Here is a 7,807-nt window from a genome sequence, read left to right on the forward strand (position 1 = left end):
CATATACAGACGTCAGTGACAGTTCATCTGGCAGTTAGATCACCTTCCGGCTAAAGGATGGTTCTGTGTTTTGTTCTGGACTGATAGAACTCTAGTAATTAGAGTGAATAATGAAATCAGAATCAAATTTATTTTCGCCATATATGCGGGTGCGCATGCAACGACCACTATTATGATAGCAAGAGTACGTGGAGACCAGTGTGCAAGTCGCAAGAAGAAGACATATCGCGTAAGTATTACATTTGCTTTATCAAAAAGCACAAGATTTCAATACTTCAAAAACGGATATGTTTGCAACACTATTGTGTCGTTCATTATTGCTTTCTTCTTTTGTAGTTAAACTATCGAGAAAATAACTATTTAACGGGGAACAAAATTTAATCAAGTGGATATTGCATTAGACAGTTCTCGTAATCGTCATCTGAACTGCAGAAAGAGTCAAGCAAAATTGTTCGCGAACGGCGCGTTAATTGTAAACGGCCCTGTCGCAGTACAGAAAAAATCGTCAAACGAACTAAGCGCAGGCGACTCGTGGACTGTACAGTTCTAGGAAACATTTCAGTTGAATGTTTTCACTGGGGAGGGTGAAAGAAGCGATTATACGAAGGCGAATTGTGAAGAGATGTCAAAATCTGCAATTTTTCTAGCTATTGTCGATTCGTCTAAGAATAATTAAGGCTGCATGCCAATCAATGTAAATCATAAAATAGAGCATTTCTGCTGTCGACGTGGATTTGATTGGGAAGAACTAGAGTTAGATCAAATTCTTCCAATTTTCGCTCAATTAACTAATGACGTTCAACAATCAAGCAGTTAAGAATTAATAAATTCATGGTATATCATGAGTGTTTTTTCAAGCGCCGTCTCCTGTGAAGCATATCTACCATTTTCGTGCAAAGCTCTCTGGAAAGCGTATTGACTGTGTATGCATGCATGCATCTATCGAACTTCGTGCACATATAGACGTGATGCTTTGACGATAAATACTTATTAAAATTCAAATTATTTATTTCTGCCTTGTAAAGGTACAGACAGCAGAGGCGCAGAAAAAGCTGTCAGATACAGATTGACAAAGCCGCAGCCCCCTTTCGCTTGGCAGAGCCTTCACAGCGACACTTTTAAAACAAAGACAATTGCACCCGGTAATAACAGGTATACAATACTGAGCAAGTACAAAAGGAAACCAATCAAGATTATACGATATTTGTACAATACTCCCAAACAAGAAAACAGAACCTACATGCTAACGTACATAGCACCCAAAGTACTGTTCGACACGTTGAAGAAGTCAAAATTATTGTTCACATAAGGTATATACATATTCGTATAGCGCTACCAATCCCTGCAAAATATAGAACGCAGATTTTCATTACACACACGCACGCACGCACGTGCACAGCACACACACCAAAAGGAAACGGCAACGCGCTCACAGGAAGCGCCTGAAAAACGAAAAAAAAAAGGAAAAGTGTGGGGAACCGAGGTCGTCTTGGGCTGTCGCCTCTCCTCTCCCAGAAGGAATGAAGAGGTTCTTGGAAAGCAGGGACGGGCGATTCTCTCTGTCAGCATCAGCTCCCACCAGCGAGGACGGGGCGAGAAAGCGAAACGGGACTTTCCTTGCTGTCTATTTTTTCTTCGTCAGGCCAACGCCGCTTGCTTGCAGGGGCGCAGGCGAGTTCCCGCCAAATGGCGCGGGTGCGTGAGTTGCCGCCAAATGCTAGCTCTGGATGCCAGCTCGTTCCGCGTCTCATGGTAGACTAGTTGGTGCATTTCTGTTATCATGGACTGCGCATATAAACGCAAGCTACACAAAAGTGACATGGACAAGAACAGCGCAAGCCCTTTACATGCAGTGGAGCCGCCGTATCTCGCCGTTCAAGATATGCGTACTCGTAAGTGGCATTTTAATTTCACGTTGTGTAATGCATGACTGTCTTTTTCAAGTGAACAAAGGTCGCTTTGTATTGTGTAAATGGTTTTGCAACGTATGATAAACTCCTTGTCTTTCGGGCTTATTTTTTCTGACAGGAAAAAAAAAAAAAGGAGGCTTTACATGCGAACGGATCAAGCGTTCGAGAGTTGGGACAGGGAAATGTGAGACGTACGTATGTATATATTTCTAATATTATTTTTTCGTCTTGTATTCTCGTTAATTTTTCTCTAGGAAACACTGGAACGACACTGCTTAAATTGAAGCACAGTGTGCGAATGACCTGCTACGCTCGGAACTGTTATCACCATTCGGGAAGAAATTGGGTAAGACGCTTGTCTGGTTATTATTGCGGAAAAGTCATAATTAATTAGATGTTGCTTTCGTTCCTTCCCACAGATGAAAAAACATAACTGTAAATACCTGTATGATATACGTCTGGTGCATTGCAGGTAAGAATGGATTGTGTGTGGCGCGCTTCACCGCATGTGGACTAGAGTAGATCTAGGAACATCAGACAAGAAGACACGTATGTGAAACCCTGCGGATAGCCCATATGTAAGTTCTTCCTCAATTTTTCTTTTGTTGCATTTTCGTAGTTTACGTGTAATACTTTGTCACCGCGGTCTCGACGTTATGTATACCTATACATTTGTCTCGTGGCAATCTGCGTGCTATTTTGTTTGTGCAACTATGTGTTGTATTCATTTATCGAGCTGCTTGGATGGTTTTTTTTTTTTTCACTGATATTCCGACCAAAGTCGATAAACCTATCCTTCCTGTCCTCATGTTTCCTTGGGCGGCTCTAAAGCGTATCTTAGAGGAATATTTAGCTTCAGATTCCCGCATGGAACAGATGGTGAGTGGCATGCTGTGTTTTCTATTTAGAGAAACTATCTATTCATGTTTAATTTTTGGTTTATTTTCATTTTGCCATTCATACAATACCGCAGCCATATGCCGTTCTGTCATAGAACGTTGTTTCTAGATATATTTGTTTTATGTGGTTAAAACATTTAAAACGAGAGCGATCATATTTCTTATCCTGACCATTACTTTTTACAGACCGCGATAACCACGTATTTGGATGTCTGGTTTAACTCTACATGCGCTGGTTCGTGCAGGTGAACTTTTTTTCCAGATACGGAGGAACGGACACCGGTCATGCCGTGCGCACTCTTCTGCAGGGCATACTTACAAATGAAGCTGCACTGCAGTTCAGCTGGAAAGGGTCGCAGGGGAGGAAGCACGCCTTCGTGAAGCTCATGGCCATCACGAATATAAGTAAGAAATATGGCATAACAATCAGCTTTCTAGTGCACGTTGCGAACATCGGTACCAACTGCATGCTTAGTTTTTTTTTTCTTCATTCAAACAAGCTGCTGCTTATTGCATCTTGCTGCGTCCAGTATTAGCATTTTCTTTAATAAAATAATGCCGTAATAAGTGAGTTCTACTTGCGGCGTCCATATTTTGCCACTGCTTTTGAGGAGTTTGTTTTGCTTCACCATATAATATATATGCTGTTTCTGCTTTAACCCATGTATGCTAACTGTTTTCTGCAAAACATAGACCTATAATCATTGCCATCATGTCAGCAAGTATATGTATCATGCCATAAGCTTCCCCTCTTGCCTCTCCAGACATTTACCTATTCACCTCCTTGTGCCGCTTGGCGCGCTCCGGGCTCCGGCGCGTTCTTTGTCTCAGCGTTTCAACTTGGCTGTTTCATGCAGTGCTCACGGGAAGCAACAAAACCGATCGTGGTGTAAAAAGCCGCGCTACCAATAGACACAGTAGCCACTGTGTATGCGTGTTTTGCTATGGTTCCGTGTTCAGTTCCCCCTATTGCTAACGACATATAAATTACCAACTATCCGGTACTTACACGATTTGTGTCGTCCAGCCACTCTTCCTGACAGCTTCGATACTGATTTGCACGTCCCTAATATTGCTTTGTTGTCGTTTCTTTAATGTTTCGTGAATATCTGACTTATGATCTTTTTGATTGTTTCACTTCTTCAAATGGAATGCGACTCACCAACTGAACTATAAAGCGGGGGCAGCTTTCTTATATGTGCCGCTTTTTTGCAGCATCTGTGAGGAGCACGTTCCCTGACGCTTCACTAGCATCAGTGGCTGGAGTCGCAAAACGCCGGTTGGTTGGAGCAGCTGACAGGGATGGAGGCCGGAATGAAAGAAGGCGCCGTGACCCTGCTTCAAGCCCACCAAATATGAACTAGTGTTTGAAACTTGTGAACGTGTCGGTGTACATATACAATTACAAGAAATAAAGACCTGTATCAGAATCTTTTGCCTGGCATTTATGTGGCATGAAAAGTACAAAAAAGCGTTCGCTTTCGTGTGCTACTTCTATGCCGGCCACCACACAAGCATGATGCATGATGCGCATGCTGTTGTAAGTGCATGATGCAAAAGCTACGATTATTCGGGGCGTCAAAAGCAACGTCGGCTTTCAGCACCGGGCCGGTGCAATGCCGACCATTATTGTCGTCAGGGCCATGGCTGGCCCGCGTGTGGCATGCGCTCGGCTGCGTTGGCCAAATAGAATGGCCCTACGGCTGGCCGACTGACTACGTACCTAAAGCCTTGGTAGGCCCTCGTATGGGACGCCGTCGGCCAAGTCGGCCACAGTGGTCGGGCCTACATCGATTGCCGACGATCGGCCGACGTTAGGCCAATGTCAATCCCCAAAGCTGGGCCGCCCTCGGTTGCCGAGGTCGGGCCAACCGTTTTGCAGTCGGCCGGAGACGTCGGGCCGACTTTTTGCCACGGTCTTTTTGTTGCTTGGGTTATCAGAGAGCAGCTCTGGAAAGTAGTGCAAGAGGCGTTAACCACAGGGTAATGAGATGAAGAATAAGCTGGCTTCACAATCATGCGTTGTCTATTGCATCCTTAGGCGCCCTACGTACGTTGATGGCGACGCTTTGGACTTAATGAAATCCCCGATAATATGCGGAGCGCGCTGTCGCACTGCGTTAGACTTGTTTTGTATATTATGCTATATCAGCGCTAGGAGACGGGACGCGAGACTAAGGTGACACAAAACGGCGCTGCATAACGCTGAGCGAATTCTCCTTACAGAAATAATACATGATATTCAGTTGCATGTCAACATACATTTTACTGAATGCAACAGAAAGTCAATGGAAACCAAAGTAGGATGCACCAGTTCACATCGTATAATAGTTTGTATAGCGAATTTTCATGGTCCTATTTCAGCTGACGGCATACGGATCCCCATCCATTAAGGACACCGCGCTGAACAAGTTCTACGATCACAGCCGCCCAGACTGCAAGCAACATATTAAACCAACGGTAAAACACCTATTCACCGTTCTTTAGAGTTATCTGTGAGCCGACATATATACACAGTGGCTGAATCGAAGAAAATAACAGGAATCCAAGAATACGTTAAATATAATTCCCAATTCCATTAGCAGATCGGTGTGCCTGTGAGCCAACATTATGTGTTCAAGTTCTGTGCAGGAAATGTGATATAATAACTGATATAATTATTCTACGCATACTTTGTCCGCATACAAGCGTTGTATAAACCACTTCGCTGGTAGTTTCACATCACATTCGCGCATATATTTCCACAAATATAAGCTAGTGATCCAACATAACCCAGCAACCAGGCAGCCATGTGAAACCCGGGAAAGTAGGTATATAAAGCTTTGTTTTAATAAATGCAGCCGAGGAAAAAAACGTGGTAGGCTGCTCTGGACTCTGCGACGACTAGCATGGCCTCAGAGATTAAGTAGCGGTCTGTGTTTTTTCATCTCGAAAGCCGTGCGGCGCTGCACTCCTTTCTGTTACTTACCGAGAGGTGGCGACACCAGTCCGTCTAATTTGTGGAGCCTGCTGCATGGTGTTGCAGGCGTACGTTGGCCATCCAATCCAAACTGCTTGTCCAATACGTTGGGTCATGTGTGTAATTTCCCTAGTCTAATCGGTCTGATTTAAGGCGCAGCATCGGTGCAAGCAGGTTTTTCATCTACCCGCCTGGTTAGCTGTCTTTTTTTTTTTTTTTTGTACAGGCCCATTTAATTTCGAAGAAGAAATGCGAAGGAGTGTTGTAATTCACAACAGCAAGTAAGGATGTCTACTTTGACGCCTATTGAAAAAAAAAAAAAAAAAAGACTTGTCTGTGCATGTGAACGTCATCATGTCTCGTCCAACGTCAAGATGACGCTTTTTCTTGTTATTATTTTGTTGCTAAAAAAATTACCGCTGTTCCCCTCATTGAGCCTTATCTAGTGAAGAGCAAGGATTAAGCAAGTCGTTGGAAGTTTCCTGTTAAATACTCATAAAAACAAACATGAAACAAAAACAAAAAAAAACCTGATGCGCTGGCTTCTAGTTAAAATGTCGGCTCTGTAACGTCATCACATAACTAGCGAAGAATAGCAGTAAGCAGACGATAATAGTTGTGCAGAGTGCGCACCTGGTTTTTAGAACTGGTGCGATTCAGAGATCGTTGGTTCGACCTGTCAATCATATCTCGTTCTTCATTCTCTGTCCCATGCAATGCAATATCTAGATACCTCAACTTCCACGCTTGAAAGGGCATACCTATACTGTGTGCTTCCTTGCTGTTGTTGATACTCTTTTATGCATCCTTAATCGAAATAGTGACGTCTACTGTACAGATGGGCTTTGCTCAAAGCTTTAGTTCAGTGGACAGTAAACAGAAACTCACGCGGGCAACTGTGATAAGACGAATCATTCTACGAGGCTCTTCGGAGCTGCTCTACCTCTACTGTACTCGTTCGTTCATTTGTTGGTTGCTTGATTTGTTTTTTTGTTTTATTTTTTTGCAGGCCTGCAATCTCTGGACATTTCTTGAACGGACCTCGAAAATGTTGCCTTAAAACCACAAGGCTGAAACACCACAGCTGATTGATATATTGAGTCGGAGAAAGGGGGTCCTACAGCCTTTGGGCCCAATAACCTCTGAAGCGTCATCCGGAACGAACGTGCTACTATTTGATTCTTGCACTGAAGCAGCTTCTCTTGGCCCGGATTTACGAACGTGAATGTTTCGGGGGTGTCTGCTCGTGCGTACAAAAGCACCTTCAAAGCTGGCTTCTCCACAGATAGAGAACATTTGGGGAGAAGACAACTTCCAAAATATCGTTCTTCAGGCGTTATATAAAAGTACTAGCGCGTGCGTGTAACTTTGAACGTTGCTATGATTAGAGGATCTTATAGTAATAATAAATTACTGCATATGAATTACTGACGCACATCATCCGCAATCGAGCGTATAAAATTACTGATTAAGCTTTTTCACACGAACTTGGGTCTAGTATGTACTTTCGATGATACGATTTTCATTTTTTTTTACGATAAGTTGTATTCATTGTATTCATTGTCTGACCATCTTTAACTCTGAAGCATAGCTGTTATCAAATATAACTACCATTTCATAGCTTTTTCCCTTTGCCCCGCAGTAATCTGTACCGTGGCATCAGCCTGCAGAAATTTTCTGAATGTTCCTACTTAAAAACGATAGTAACTGCAGCTCTTTCCGGACGCTATGGTAAGAGCGTTCTATTGCCAAAGCTAGACAACAGACTTAGAAGAACCTAAATGTCAAAAATTTGGACATGATGACGAAATAAAATAATGATTACCAAGAGCACTCTGAGTGTGCCGAAGTCACATTGTTGATTGCCTCAAGAAAACCATAAATAAAGTAGAAGAAAAGAAACGAAGAAACTAGGGCAGAACTTGCAAAGCTTTTCGTTCGTCTCTGCTCTTCGTTATTGGCCAGTTGTTTTCACTAATTCTATGTCCAACGTCAGAAATGGCTGGTATCTGCTCTTACGAACATTCTTAGCGTACGAT

At 43.1% G+C, this 7,807-nt stretch overlaps 2 long non-coding RNA genes across 5 annotated transcripts; both read left to right on the top strand.

The window, feature by feature from the left end:
- Positions 1-476: 476 nt before the first annotated feature.
- On the top strand, positions 477-4,239 carry LOC129386134 (uncharacterized). Of its 4 annotated transcripts, none has more exons than XR_011893796.1 (6): positions 479-1,892; positions 2,029-2,101; positions 2,165-2,256; positions 2,330-2,488; positions 3,055-3,214; positions 4,025-4,239. It is a non-coding gene; the product is annotated as an uncharacterized lncRNA (long non-coding RNA). The 4 variants fall into 4 exon arrangements; XR_011893798.1 differs by having other exon boundaries at positions 2,029-2,094; XR_011893795.1 differs by having other exon boundaries at positions 477-1,892; positions 2,029-2,256.
- A 1,373-nt stretch (positions 4,240-5,612) lies between these two features.
- Positions 5,613-7,599, top strand: LOC140217089 (uncharacterized). Its single transcript, XR_011893589.1, has 2 exons — positions 5,613-6,049; positions 6,778-7,599. It is a non-coding gene; the product is annotated as an uncharacterized lncRNA (long non-coding RNA).
- The last annotated feature ends 208 nt before the right edge of the window (positions 7,600-7,807 follow it).

Source organism: Dermacentor andersoni, chromosome 4 (assembly GCF_023375885.2).
Source record: "Dermacentor andersoni chromosome 4, qqDerAnde1_hic_scaffold, whole genome shotgun sequence".
Classification (NCBI taxonomy): domain Eukaryota; kingdom Metazoa; phylum Arthropoda; class Arachnida; order Ixodida; family Ixodidae; genus Dermacentor; species Dermacentor andersoni.